Consider the following 16,457-nt stretch of genomic DNA (forward strand, 5'->3'; position numbering starts at 1 on the left):
CACACTGGCTAAGAGTCAGAAAAAGGATGAAAAAAAATCAAAGGTCTAGGAGGAAGTCATAACTTAATGGAGACAAAAAATGCACAGAAGCAGCTTCATAGAGGAGATATACTTCAAGGCGGGTTTAGAAAAGAATTTAATGTCTGGCAGGAAAAACAGTACAAAGAAAATTTAAAGGCTCTGAGATTCTTCTATCCTTCCCTGGTCTAGACTCACAGCTCTAACACTTCTTTTCCAACACTGCCAAATTAAACTGACATTGTTGCTCTGTGAACGCACTTTTTTTTTTTTTTAACTGTGGTTAATATTAGACAAAATCCATGTATGTCCTTAAGGAGCTTACAATTCATTTACAGAACTAAGACCTAAATACAAGAAATCACTAGAGGGCAATGGAAGACAGGCTAGAAGCAAGTGCTAGAAGAGGTGGGTTTAATCAGGGCAATAGCAGTAAGAGAAATAGAACTTGGAAAATGTATAGAATCTGAAGCAGAAGTAAAAACAGGGTGGGTCAGCAACATTATTGAATGTATGGAGGCAGGTAACACTGTAGGAATGGATGAATAAATTATGACATACATATTCATACCTTACAACATTATAAAGTAAATTAGAAACTAATGAGGTAAATGTATCATACCAGAATACTTGAAGGGATTTCCAAGATAATGCAGACAAGCATATGTAGCACAGTCTCACTTGCATAAAACACACAAAATCTCCCATGTGTGTGCTTATGTGTGCAGAAAGTTACATAAGAATATACACCAGGTTGTTAATATTGGTTTAAGTGTAGTGGTAGATAGGTGGTTCTGATAGAGGATGGTAGTAAAGGGTAATAGGAAGAAGAAAGAATAAGAAAAAGACATAACATTTACAGTCCACTTTTTGAGCAAGTGCTTTAAAAAAAAGAACCTAAGGGTGAACAACAATGGTCTTGAAGCAAAGAGGAGATATTTCACCAAACCCTGGCTGGAAGAAGTCCAGGGACACAAAAAGGAGAATCAAGAATTCTATTAGATCCTTCTCTTAGCCACTGTTTAATGGCGAGTACAAGTTGCTTAAGCAGAAGGAATTGGAGATGGATAACAGATTCCTTTGAATATTATTTTGATTTAGTTTTTTTAATTTTATTTTTTTGAGAGAGAGAGCAAGCTAGAGAGAGCATGAGCACGGGTGGGGAGGGGGCAGGGGCAGAGGCAGAGGGAAAAGCAGACTCCTGGCTGAGCAGGGAGGTGGACGTGAGGTTCATTTCCAGGACCCTGGGATCATGACCTGAGCCGAAGGCAGACACTTAATCGACTGAGCCACCCAGGCACCCCTATTTTGATTTAGTTTATGTAAATCTGCACACCAAAGCATAATGCATTCTCATAAAAAATCTGTCTTTTGTACTATATATATAGTACATACATATATAAAATTTCCCATATCTCTAAATGGAATGAAGTCTAGGACATTCGACTGAATATCTGTGGAAGCAATACACTCTGTAAATTGGCTGTTTTCTATTTACAGTTGTCGTTTATTTTAAAATTTTCAATAAAAATTGTTTTTATTTGTTTGTTTAGAGTGAAGCATCTTTGAGCTTTGTGGTATCCTCAGGACTTAACACAGCTAGTAAGACACCAAAGGATGTTCTCCATAGTCTTTGGTTCCATAGAACATATTTGTCAAGGCTGAAATTTGTTATTAAAAACCTGAAGGGGGCGCCTGGGTGGCTCAGTTGGTTAAGCGACTGCCTTCGGCTCAGGTCATGATCCTGGAGTCCCGGGATCGAGTCCCACATCGGGCTCCCTGCTTGGCAGGGAGTCTGCTTCTCCCTCTGACCCTCCTCCCTCTCATGCTCTCTGTCTCTCATTCTCTCTCTCGCAAATAAATAAATAAAATCTTTTAAAAAAATAAAAAATTAAAAAATTAAAAAAAAAAAAAAAACCTGAAGGGATCCATACTGTTTTCCACAGTGCTTGCACCAATTTACATTCCCACCAACAGTGCACAAGGGCTTCTTTTTCTCCGCATCATCACCAACACTTGTCATGTTTTGTTTTTTATTCTAGCCATTCTGACAGGTGTAAGGTGATATCTCATTGTGGTTTTGACTTGCATTTCCCTGATGATTAGTGATTTTGAGCATCTTTTCATGTGTCCTTTGGCCATCTGTATGTCTTCTTTGGAAACATGTCTATTCAGGTCCTCTGCCCATGTTTTAATGGGATTATTACCTTTTTTTAGTGTTGAGTTGTAAAAGTTCTTTATATATTTTGGATATAAACCCCTTATAGAATATTTCTAATAATTCTACTACTGGGTATTTACCCAAAGAAAAGGAAAACCCTAATTCAAAAAGATATATGCACCCCTATGTTTCCTGAAGCATTATTTACAGTAGCCAAGATATAGAGGCAACCCAAGTGTCCATTGACAGATCAACAAAGAAGATGTGGTATATATATGCAATGGGATACTACTTGGCCATAAAAAGGATACGATCTCGCCATTTGCAAAAACATGGATGCACCTAGAGGGTATTCTGCTAAGTGAAATAAGTCAGACAGATACAGATAAATACCATATGATTTCACTTATATGTGGAATCTAAGAAACAAAACAAATGGATAAACAAATAAAAAGCAGAATCAGGCTTATAAAAACAGAGAACAGGGCACCTGGGTGGCTCAGTTGGTTAAGCGACTGCCTTCGGCTCAGGTCATGATCCCGGAGTCCCGGGATCGAGTCCCACATCAGGCTCCCTGCTCAGAAGCAGGGAGTCTGCTTCTCTCTCTGACCCTCCTCCCTCTCATGCTCTCTGTCTCTCATTCTCTCTCTCGCAAATAAATAAAATCTTAAAAAAAAAACAAAAAACAAAACCAGAGAACAAACTGATGGTTGCCAGAGGGGAGAGGAGTGGATGGATGGACAAAATGGGTGAAGGGGAGTGGGAGATACAGGCTTCCAGTAATGGAATGAATAAGTCATGGGGATAAAAGGTACAGCATAGGGAATATAACCAATGGTATTGTAATAGCTTTGCATGGTGACAGATGACAGATATACTTGTGGTGAGCATAGCATAATGAATAGAGATGTTAAATCACTATGTTGTATACCTGAAACTAATATAACATTATGTCTCAACTATACTCAAAAAAAAAAAAATCTGAAGGAATTGTTCTGTTGGGTTTTTCCCATTTTTTATATAAGGATTTCTAAATAGAGTCACACAAAAATTTCTATCACTGTTTCCCATGACCTAGCTATTTTACTTCAGACAAGTCACCCTATTCCTCTAAGTGTATCATTGTCCTAGTCTAATGTGGCTGGCAACTCAAAAGATCTGTTCCTTACAATCCTAAAAATATATTGTCCTACAAAATCACCATACAATTTGCACTCATGCTCAAATTAGACACTGATTGCCCTCAGTCACATGAGTTATTTAGGATATAATGTAGATACCTACACATAAAACAAAATTAATAAACCATGATAACTATATTGAACAAATATTTGGTTGACAATCTTTGGGGAAGTAGTTAGCAATACAGTTCTCCCTTTGCTAGGATGAAAAAATTTGTCTGCAAGGCTATCAGTCTTTCAAATATCAAAACAACTGATTGGAAAAAAGTTATTGGTTTCTTACTGCTTTATAGCTTCACTGATTACCCTGTCCTTATCAGAGATCTACCTAAATGCATCTAGCAATTAAATTCCTTTTCTTGCTTGCTCTTTTGAAAGTCTCCATAGCACACATGTAAAAACTAGAGGAAAATTACCAGAGTCAATTTTTCAGAAAGAAAAAGGAGGCAAAGATGAAGCTTCAACTAATGCTCACAGCTTTTCGCTATACTGTAATTAATTTCCAACTCTCAACAACATTTCTGGGCAAAATATCAAAGGTCATGGAGAGGAGGGCTCTCCTCATTATTATATGTGGTAATGCCCTTCTGTCAGAACCTTGCAGCAATACCTGACCAACTTGGGAAAAAAACTATACCGCTGCTCTATTGCCTTGTTTTATTTCTTACTAAGGAGACGTTCTGCTGGCATTCAGAGAATATTAATACAGTTGACGCCAATATCATTACCTAAACCTTTCCTGCCTAGGCATCTCTAAGGAGAACTAAGGTGAAGAGAATGGTTTTCACAGTTAAAATTTCGGGCCCAATTCAGGGATATTTCAGAGGCATAGTAGTTCACTTTTTGGCACACCTGCTATACTTAACTTCAACCACTAAGAAAAATAATTTCACCTCTTTAGCAAATGGCTAAATGGGGAGCTTATTTAATCCTTAGCAAAAACCACTAAGAAAAATAATTTAATCTCTTCAGCAAATGGCTAAACGAGGAGCTTATTTAATCCTTAGCAGAAAAAAAAAAGGCGTTACAATTATACTACATAGATAGCATTAACTTGGAGCTATAACAATTCAGAAAGGAACCTTGATGAAGTTTGCTTTTAAATATATGTGGGGAGAAAAAAGGAACATAGAAACAAATGAATGGTGGTCAGAAGCTTACATCCAGTGTCAACTATGCAGGCATGTTTGCCAACATGATACCATGTCCACATTCTCATGATTAGAGGTCATTCCCTATGGAGAGGGGCAGATCAAATGGCTTCTTCCAACTGATTCCTTGCTTGAAATTTCTCAGACACCAGCTAGTACATATTAGTGTAGAGTTACATGCTAGGTCAATAGATGAATCTGTCAGTCCTGCTTGATGTTATAAAATATGTGAAGCATTTTCATGTGGAAGAGAAAGTAAACTTATTCTGTGTGGCTACAGAGGTTTAACTAGGACAATTATGGGGAGGCAGGATCTGAGTCAATATTAAGGAAGAGCTTTTCAACAATGGAATAGACTGCCTACAAAAATAGCATGCTCTCTAGGGGCGCCTGGGTGGCTCAGATGGTTAAGCGTCTGCCTTCGGCTCAGGTCACGATCCAAGGATCCTGGGATCGAGTCCCGCATCGGGCTCCCGGCTCAGCCGGGAGCCTGCTTCTCCCTCTCCCTCTGCCTCTTTCCCTGCTCATGCTCTCTCTCTCTGTATCTCTGTATCTCAAATGAATAAATAAAATCTCAAAAAAAAAAAAAAGCAAGCATGCTCTTGGTCACTGCACTGGGGTATTGTCAAAGGATTTCTTATACCTGATGGGAGTTTGAACTACACAGTTTCTAAGGTCCCTTCTAATTCTTTTTTTTTTTTAAAGATTTTTATTTATTTATTTGACAGAGAGAGACACAGTGAGAGAGGGAACACAAGCAGGGGGAGTGGGAACACAAGCAGGGGGAGTGGGAGAGAGAGAAGCGGGCTCCCCGGAGAGCAGGGAGCCCGATGCGGGGCTCGATCCCAGAATTCTGGGATCATGACCTGAGCCGAAGGCAGACGCTTAACGACTGAGCCACCCAGGTGCCCCAGGTCCCTTCTAATTCTGAAATTATATTTTGTAGGACTATGTTTACCCTTCTTGAGAGAACTAATTTTTGGTACTTCGTAAATACCTACTGGAAAAAGGTAAATTATTATCACCTATTACCTATTTCTGTAATGCAATCAAAGAACATCTTTAGGGGCGCCTGGGTGGCTCAGTTGTTAAGCGTCTGCCTTTGGCTCAGGTCATGATCCCAGGGTCCTGGGATCGAGCCCCACGCCGGGCTCCCTGCTCGGCGGGAAGCCTGCTTCTCCCTCTCCCACTCCCCCTGCTTGTGTTCCCTCTCTCACTGTTTCTTTCTCTGTCAAATAAATAAATAAATAAATAAATAATCTTTAAAAAAAAGAAAAGAACATCTTTAGTTGGAACTCCTGTACCTGAGTGAAATAAAATTGCATTCATTCAAAAGTGCTTTTTTTTTTTAATTTTGGTGGCTCCTCCTCCCATGGGATACCTATCACTATAATCACCATTTAGCCAGAATTAGTGAAGAGTTAGCACATGACTTAGAGAAAAATGGATGAACACTGAAAAAAAACTTGAAGAATTAGAATGATTAAGTCACTTTTTAAAACATTAAGCTTTTCCAAATAAGCAAACTTTAGTGCCTTGTTATACATTCCACACACATTTCTTGAGCAACTTCTGTCTGCCAGGCACTGTGCTAAGCTCTGGAAATAGGTACAAAGGAAAATAAAACATACACAACCCCTTTTCTCTTAGAATTTATGACATCAACAAATGTAACTTTAGTGAAGAAATGCATTTGTACTTACAAACAGTATCCCCTCTTCTAAAGGCCTAGAAATCAACAAGAGCTGGAAAAGAAAGTAACCCAAACTATATGTCATTGGAACAAGAAATGTTCAGACGGTCCAAAGATAAATATGGTTGTGTAAGGCACAGGGTACATTAAAAAATTCCTTCTCTAAGTAAAACTAAGAAAAAAATAAATAAAGCAAAATGATGCATTTAGGAATCATAAAAACATACTCTAAACATTTTATTCAAATTTTATATACTTGTCACTGTGACTAACTTAATAAACAATCAAGTCTTTTGAAGCAGGTGAAAAAATTCAAAGAGAAACTCAAAAAGGAGAAAACCTTCTTTTAATAAAATAGTTTTTAAAATATGATAATATAAATAAGCCTATAATTAGGCATAGGTGGTATTTACTTCAAATAAAAAAATTATGAATCATATAATCTTGACAATGGACCTTATAATTTGAGGTCTATGGATGATGGGCTTTACAAGTCTATAAATCCCTTGAAAATGCGCGTAAAACCAGTGTGCATGTGCATTTTTTTTCCTGTGGGGAGATTTCACAGTTTTCTCCAGATCCTCAAAAATGACCTATGACCCACTCTACCTCCCCTATCTACTCATTACAAAATTAAAAAATCACTGTTTTAAAGGTAAATGGTGAAAGACACCAGAAAGGCAGGATGGGCTATTGGCAGCATAAAGGCACTTAAGCAGAGTGTCAGGGCTGTTATGAGCCAATTTACAAATGACGGGAAGTCCAGGTTGTACCTTAAAAAAACTTGAAATTGTCCTGATGATGCTATATTTAGATACATGATTAGTAGGAACAAAGTTGATGAGAATTTGCTACCTCCAAAAGGAACCATCAATGATTATAACACTGAACCAGGCCATGTTTGAGGCTACTTATCTCTAAATCATCTTGGAGAGGCCCAGGAACAGATATGTTTGATTAGTTATGGAGGGTCTTTGTTTAAAAGCCTGTAGGTTTTGAGGACAATAGAGGGGGATAAAATGAGAACTTTGATAAATGTAGCCCTATCTCAAGGTCACCCAAAGAAAGAAAAATCCCGGTTCACTTACATATCAGCATATATAGCTTTGAGTGTTTAAATATGTATTTATTTTTTTGTAAGATTTCATTTGTTTATTTGACAGAGAGAGACACAGCGAGAGAGGGAACACAAGCGGGGGCGGGGGGTGGGAGAGGGAGAAGCAGGCCTCCCGTGGAGTGGGGAGCCCGATGCGGGGATCCCAGGACCCTGGGATCATGACCTAAGCTGAAGGCAGACGCCCAACGACTGAGTCACTCAGGTGCCCTTAAATATGTATTTAAATAATCCTTTTCCTTACTCAAATTAAATAAATAAATAAATAGTCAATTTTCTATACTGCCATAGCCATTACCACCCACAAAGAAATCCCATTTAGTGTTCTCTTTGTTCTGAAAGGTCTGGCAGAATTCATGGTTCTAATTCACTAACTAAATCTCAGATAATCTATCTACCAATTATTCCCATGCATCACTGATCATACAGAAAGACGATATGTTTCATCCATTATTTTTTTCAGTTATGGGGAATATGTGCACCTGCTTGTAATTTGTGGCTTGCATTTGATGACTGGTTGGGGTAAGAATATGGGATAGATCTGGTTCAAACAAAGACTGAATCTTAAACTATGATGCTATCCTAACATGGGGCTCCCTCCAACTAAATACACTACTTGGATATTGTCCCGATGTGAAAATAAATCCTTAAATATCACAAGAATAAAGTTTTCTCAAACCCCTCCCCCCATCTTTCTTTCTTTGGCTCATTCTCTTGTTTTTATCCTTGTTTTTTAGAAATCGCTAATTTTCTCCACCAGGATATAAGTACTTAGGTAAAAGAGTCTTGACAGACTCTAATCCTGTATTCTTCCCACAGCACTATAGTCAAGTACTATATGGACTTGGGCAAAACAAAAGGAAAATTTTCAAAGTGAATAGCTAACATGAACATTATTTCATTGAAATGAGTATCTACGTCCCATTTCATTTTGCTCATCAGGATGCTTTTAGATATAATGTTTGGAATTTCAGGAAAGCATCATTAGTATTTATATTTGAAGCAACATGCAAATTATAGACTAATTGATGGGTCCTTTTGCATTGTACAGAACAGATAACAGGTTTGTTTATTGTCTGCCTTCCCCCAACTGGAATATTAGCTTCATGAGAACACAGACCGTTTTTTTTCACTAACACATCCCCTGAACCTAAAACAATGCCAGGAACCTATTAGATACTTGGCAAATGTTTCCTAACTGCAAAAATGAATGAATGTAATTCCTGCTTCTTGTAGACACACTCAACTATATTTTCTAGGAAATTCCATTTGGATTTTTATTTATAAGTAATATCCCATGTATAATGTGATATTTTTCACATTGGCAGATTAGGTTCTCTGATTTGACTGAGAAGCTACTATGCCAAGGTCACACTTCCCCAGAGAGCAATGGGTATTTGCCTGATTATTATATTTTCTTAATTCTCCAGCTTCTTACGTGAGTTAGTCTGATTCACTCCACAGATACTGCCTGTCCCTGGTTGTAGCTCAGATTTTATTTGAGAAGTTTTTAAATTGATGTATATTTTAAACCTCAGTTTTCTAAGCACTCTCTATTATATTACATTAGTGTCATTTCTTTCTTTCTTTTTTGCCTCCAAACCCAAAGAGGAGGCATTTAAAAATCCCCTCCAATAAGTTGAGACTTTGACTATAGCAAATCCTCTTGTTAGAACTTGAATTGTTCGTTCAAAACAAAACAAAAAACCTAATTTTCTAAAGGTCACCCTGATTCTAAGGGTTACCAATTCTCTCCTTGTACAGTTGCAATAAAAAAAAAAAAAAAAAAAATGCATGTCCTGATAAAATAGAGACACTCCAGGGACCAGAAATTAAATAGACTATCACAAGGTAAACTGGATACAAACAGATGGACAAATGCTGGATATTCAGCTGCACCATTCAGTGGGGTTTCCTTTAGCCAATTTGAATGTCTCTGAGGATGAGAGCCTTTACACCTGACACATCTGTGTTCCAGATCCCCTGCCTTTAAAATGATTTTTCTGAGTGTTATTAGAAACAACAACATTAAGATAATGGCAAGAATGACAGTGAGGCATGCACAAGAGAAGCAAAATAAATGAAATCAATTAATATTCTAAATATTGGTTCCTCATTCACATGTCTTTCATGTGAGTTACATAGATACAACAGTTCAGGCTCCAAATATTAACCCCCTTGCTTTGATCAGATAACAATAACTAGGAAGAAAAAGAGATGAGTTGCCTCTATTTTGTTAATCACTGTCTCTTTCTAATGCCACTTGAATTTATGGAACATTTTTTAAAATCCTCCAATACCATTTATTGCTTATGAAAACTGAAAAAATAATTTATTCAGAAAATAAAATAGCAGTTTAAAGAAACCATTTAATAGAAAACCAGATGCTCCATTTTACTTGATGTAATGGAAAACCACTCATAGCCCAGTACAAATGAAGACAAAATGTGCATAACCAACAGCCCTATTAAAATGGGCAGTAGCAGAATGTATCATTTTGAGGTCAGCTGTCATTCCGTTTGAATGGGTCCCTTAACAGATCACAGAGCAGATGGAAAAGGCCAGTATGACATGACTCTCTGACTTAATTATAGCATTACCAAGACAGCATATGGACTTTGTATGTACTGGATAATTTTTATTCAGTGAATTTATTTGCACATAAATTCTGTGATGTGCCTCATTTGGTTTTACGTTACCTTCAATATTTATATTTCACTTTAATTGAATCATTTTTATCTATGGATTAATAGGTCAGGCTGTTCTACCAATTACAGTTGACGCTTGCTGAAGCCCATATAAAAAAGGTGTGGAATTTGGATTTATGTCTTATTCAAGATCCCTCAATTTAGAACACTATTACAGCTCTGCACACAGCCCTCATTCCTGCAATTAGGGGGAAGGGTCTTAACGCACCAGGCATTTGACACCTCCTAAGATCCCAGAGAGAGCACCTAGCTTTTGCTTTCAAGAAGCTGATTGGTCTGCCTGATGGCAAAATGCACAGCAGGGCAAAAAAAAAAAAACCCTGAAGAGAACTCAATCAGTTTTGTAGAAAACACATCACCTTACAACCCATTCCAAAGTCAAATCCGTGGGAGCTACTGATCTAATTTATTAAAAAAGAAGTTGGAGAGCTCCAAGATTTTACTGCAAATCTGTCAAACGCAACTCTGCCTGGACATGGTATGCATCACTGGAAAATAATTTAAAACTTCTTCAGACATAGGGGAGTATAGTCTAAGTGCTAAATTTAGGTGACAGCACAGATAAAACAGGAGGTAAAATACTGCCGAAAGAAACCAGCCCTTGACTTGGTCAAAGCCAGAATTTAGATTCATAGTCCACAATATATCAGCAGCTGTAATTTAACTGGATTCCCAGAAGAGCAATAAAATGGTAGCTCGGGAAGAGGGCAGTAACATCACATACACCAGTTTTAGCTCTCACTCCAAAGTGCTGGATCTTACTCTCGGGCCTTGCTAAAAGGCAGACTTAATTTGAATTCAAATAAATATTAAGGCAAAGAGACAAATGGGTAATGCTCTGATCAGGAATATTTAAAGGCTATTTCATTTATCTGAAAGCACTAGAATAACTCAAATGAGAGAGTCTTTCTTCTCTTTCACCTACAAAGACACACATATTTCTTGAAGTCCTAATGCCTTTCTCCCTATGTCAGGACTTGATCTCTCTCTCTCTCTCTCTCTCTCTATATATATATATATGTATACACACACATACATATCTATATCTATGTAGATAAATAGATATACTATAAATACTTTGCTGGTTAAAATGAATTTTACTTTTTCTTCACAAAGAAGCTACTCTGCAGCCCACATTTTTCAAATTAATGATGACCAGTTCAGAATCATCAGTTCATTAGCTAAGGGCATAGTAGTTAAGAAGAGCAGAGCCTCTGGTGTCAGACTGTCAGGGTTTGAGTCTTGCCCAACCACTTACTAGCCGTGTGACCTTGCACATATCACTTAATTTCTTTGTGCCTAAATTTTCCTGTCAGTAAAAACTGAAATAATAAAATCTCCTTTATAGGGTTGTTGTGAAGATTAAATAACAGTGTATGTAATATGCTTGACAAGAGCTCCATAAGTGTAGCTGTTTTAATTACTATAGTAATTTAATTTACTATAGCCATCATTATCATCATCATTACAATAATGGCTGTATCTGATACATTAGTCAATTTGTCTGCAGTACCCAACGAACTCTTTTTGCTTAAGCTGCATTGCTCACACCTGTACATTCTCTGTCAACACCTTTTCCTTTTTTTAAAAAAGATTGTATTTATTTGACACAGAGAGAGACATCGAGAGAGGGAACACAAGCAGGGGGAATGGGAGAGGGAGAAGCAGGCTCCCCGCTGAGCAGGGAGCCTGATGCGGGGCTCGATCCCAGGACCCCGGGATCATGACCTGAGCCGAAGGCAGATGCTTAACGACTGAGCCACCCAGGCGCCCCTGTCACCACCTTTTCCCCACCCCCAACACTGCCTAGTTGGACACACATGCTGGGAATGAGTTAATTTATTGACTGGCAAAAGCCAATCCGATTCTCTTAAGAATTTGAACTAAGATGAGGTGCCTGGGGGGCTCAGTCGTTAAGCCTCTGCCTTCAGCTCAGGTCATGATCCCAGGGTTCTGGGATCGAGCCCCGCATCTGGCTCCCTGCTCAGCGGGAAGCCTGCTTCTCCCTCTCCCACTCCCCCTGCTTGTGTTCCCTCTCTCGCTGTGTCTCTCTTTGTCAAATAAATAAATAAAATCTTTAAAATAAAAAAAAAAGAATTTGAACAAAGAGAAACAAAGACTAAATAGTTCAGAAGTTATTCGGCACTGGAAGTATATGGTCAAAAACATTTGAAGGAAGAAGAGGTGCAACAACAACCTAAAGCCCCAGGTGAGCAGGAGGTATGGGGAAGTCGAAATTAAGAACCAGATGGAGGAAGCCATTATGCAGAAGGCAGGATGGCCGAAAGAAGCAGAGATGACAGATTGTGTGGCTACAGAGAACAAGAGATGGATGGATGAGCTGCCTGACAGTTTCTAATTCCCAGTGAGGTGAGGTTCCATGAGAGTTCCTTTACCCTTAAAATGCATTTTCCTTTACTCAGCTGAGCTTGTAAGGGTTTCTGTTCCTTGTGATCAAATAACCTCTAAGACGCATAATGATATACCTCAATTTGTATTCAAATCCTTCTTGCTTGCTTCCTCATTTCTTTTAAACCTGACTTAAGCTCTTTCTAACGTGAGACATATGTGTTCCAGTAGGTTTACTGAACTGTGTAAGACACAACAGAATTCTGTTATGACAGAGCTGGTATCTAAATACTTGGCTAGATCACAGGTCAGAGTGGACCCTATGAAATGTAACAACTGCACTGAACTTGGTTTCCCTGCAAGACTAATGTCCATAAGGCCTGTCCCCAAGACACTGGCTTTGCTAACAGTAACTCCCCTATAAGAGCATGAATTTAAATTTTACAGAGTTGCCGATAACAATGCAGAAACTCCCAACCATTTTAGATTTTACATCTCATTTTTATTAGGGTTCTGTGCCATATTTGTAGCCACCACCTTGAGGCAACAGGCTTGAGCAATGGAAACTTGAGCAAGGCAAAAGGGCCCACAGTGACCACCACGCTGAATGCAAACAGGCTCATTAAGTGACAAATTTCAACGTAGCCAAAGGCCCTAACTGACCAATTACAACCAGGCACAGTTCCTAAAATTACCAAAAAGGGGAAAATTCCATACATCCCCATAAGCCCTCACTCCACCCTATAACCGTGACCCCTCACCACCACCTTGTCACAGACAGTGTCTCCTTTGCTGTCCTGCCCACTGCCCCCTTGCAGATTATTCAATAAACTTCTCTCTCTTTTTAAAGATTTTGTTTATTTATTTGTCAGAGAGAGAGAGCACAGCAGGGGGAGCGTCAGGCAGAGGGAGAAGCAGGCTCCCCACTGAGAGGGGAGCCCAACATGGGACTCGATCCCAGGACCCTGGGATCATGACCTGAGCTGAAGGCGGACACTTAACCGACTGAGCCACCCAGGCATCTCTACTTTATCTCTTTCGGTCTGCCTCGGTGAATTCTTTTACCACCTGCACTGCCAGCCCCCATCCAATTGGGGGATGTGGGGGATGCCCCACATTTGGTGGCCCCCCAATCTGATCGGAGTACCCCACCATAATTTTTTGGACTACTACACACAATGGACATTTTGTAATATGTTCACACATCTCTGCTATCTGTGTACGAGCTTCCCCAAACAGGAATATTCAGCTATCATTTAAATGCCAAATCTAGAGAAATGAAAAACAATATATTTCAGAAGAACAAAAGAAATTGCATATAAATCTGTGGAAATTTGAGGCTATTGTAGAGTGTTTTTGTTTTGTCTTTTCTCTTCTCTTCTTTCCTTTCCTTTCTCTTCCTTTCCTTTCTTTTCTTTATATAGTTAACTTGGCATTCCTAAACTAACTCTCAGAGCTATAGTAGCTAAAATGTTGGTCTGCTCAGACCATTCAAGTGAGCCACCTTTGTGGAGCAGATTTACTCCTAATACAAATTGGTTTCAGTTTACTTGCACATTTGTGAATGGAGTTAAGTGTGTTAGTTGGTGTTACCAGCTGCCTCTGAGACAAGAAAACAGGACAGTACCTGCCTCGGGCTGTCCTCCCCCATCCTCTCACCAGTCCCAGTGCCAGCGTTTTGCACCACTACCTTCCTTTGGCTGTAGGGGCTGATGGCCCTGACCTTGGGTGATAACACACAATAACTCATTCAGTGACTTTTTGTTTCTGAATCACCAAAGGCCTCATTAAATTGTTGGATAATGCCACCTCAAATATTTTATTGAATCAATCACAGTACGCATAGACTATTTTGTTCTCTACAGTGAAGTGAGAACTTAGTTACTTTCAGCAACTATTTTGGAATTTCCATTTGAATATTTGCTGAGGTTTACAGGTCCAATATTGACGTTAAGGCGGTCAGGCAACAACTAACAGAGTTTAAAAGTGGAGTTTATTTCTGTCTTTACTCCACACAGTTCTGCAAGGTAGAAAGTGGGTCACTTACTTCATGTGCCTAAATTATGTTAATAATCTCAAGAAAAAACTTTAAACTTTAGCTTGTTTATCCAGTAGTGTGGCTGGGTTACTCTCGATCAGTCCCTCTTGAGCGTGTAAGCTGGTTGGAATGAATGGTACAGTCTCAAGCCCAGAGCCCATTCAGTCCTGTGTTGACGGCCTAACTGTGTCAATGATGGGAAGGTAACTTGTTCTTTTTAAGGGTTAAATCCATTAGAATCAAGATGTTAAGAAAACAGTTTCTAGAGACTCTCCTGTAAAAAATTAACCCCCAAGCCCCAAGACAAAATATTGCATTTTCTCTTCTATACCAGTTTCCCCACCTGACCACTAATCAAACCCACTGATTTCTCACAAACAACTGGACAATTCAGTCTTGACTCTCAGATACTGAATTTTCACATTTGTACTTAATTTATAAGAAAAAGTACCATATTCTTTTAAAAAATAAGCTCTTACTTATTTAGAACAAAATATTCTAAATAGTGGTTTTGATGTGTAATGTACACCAGAGAAACAGAGAAATGAAGCATGTTAGTAATAAGTTCACCAAACTAGAAGGTCTAAAATAGTTGCAAATGATTGTTTTAAGAAGATGCCATTATACCAGATCACTCTTTAGGGGAAAACTTAATTTTTACAAGGAATTTTCTGAAATATCTTGGCAATTATTTTCTGCACCTAGGTGAAACTTAAGTTGTCCTACAGGCACATTTGTCAGCAATGTTAAGTCATCCAAGAAGAACCAGGGCCCTGGAGAAAAGATGTTTTAACACCCTGGGGTGCCTGGTTGGCTCATTTAGTTGAGCAGCCAACTCTTGATTTTGGCTCAGGTCATGATCTCAGGGTCCTGGGATTGAGCCCCGAGTCTGGCTCCATGCTCTGCAGGGAGTCTGCTTAAGGATTCTCTCTCTCTCCTTCCCTCTGCCTCTCCCTCCACTTGATTGCTCTCTCTCACTCTCTCATCTCTCTAAAATAAATAATCTTATTTTTTCTTAAAAAGGATATTTTATGACCCTGAGAAAGAGTAAAAGGTGTTAAAGCCCTTGCTCTACAACTCTAAATTGCTACCAAAAAAATTAGTTCTATATTAGAAAAAGTGTTTTTGGCAAATTTTTTTTCAATCTCCAAAAGTATACTTAAATTAAAAAAAAAAAAAAGGACACTTCATACTTTAGTCACCTCAAGTACTGATACGCAGGTTTGCTGCTCTGTGAAGGAGCCACAGAAATTCTTACATTCCCAGCATTCTTTCCTTGGTTCCTGGACTTATTTCTCAGCTTCTTTCATACCCGTCACCCCTTGACTAGTTTCACTGGTAAGCATGAGTACTGTGGCTGCCAGGCCATATAAGCCAATGCCAACTTTATCCAGAAACATCAATCTGCTATGGAAAAAATTGTGGGACACATTCTACAAACAAATTTATATAACTATGTAATGATAATAGTTGTCATTTACTAAGTGCCCACATAAACCAAACTTTTCATATGTATTTTTTTCTAATTTTCACAAATGTGCAAGCTAGTTATGATTATCTTCATTTTAAAGGTTAAAAATTGGAAGTTCAGAAAGTTTTGCCCAAAACCACTTGGTGAGTGAATAGAGCTGGATTTTGATCCTGGTTTTGTCTATCTGAGCCCTTACTGTGTGCCAGGAACTGTGTAAGATACTTGACATATGTATTTCATTTAATCTTCACAATAATCCTAGCTGTTAAAAAGAAATGGTTCACTGTTCAAATTACTGTAGAGAAGAATTATATTTCTTAGGACAAGAAGCAGAGAAGGAGCCTGGCTCAGTCATTAAGCGTCTGCCTTCGGCTCGGGTCATGATCCCAGGGTCCTGGGACTGAGCCCCGCATCAGGCTCCCTGCTCCGCGGGAGGCCTGCTTCTACCTCTCTCACTCCCCCTGCTTGTGTTCCCTCTCTCGCTGTGTCTCTCTCTGTCTCTCTCTCTGTCTCTCTCTCTGTCGAAAGAAAGAAAGAAAGAAAGAAAGAAAGAAAGAAAGAAAGAAAGAAAGA

This window comes from Neomonachus schauinslandi, chromosome X (assembly GCF_002201575.2).
Source record: "Neomonachus schauinslandi chromosome X, ASM220157v2, whole genome shotgun sequence".
Lineage (NCBI taxonomy): Eukaryota > Metazoa > Chordata > Mammalia > Carnivora > Phocidae > Neomonachus > Neomonachus schauinslandi.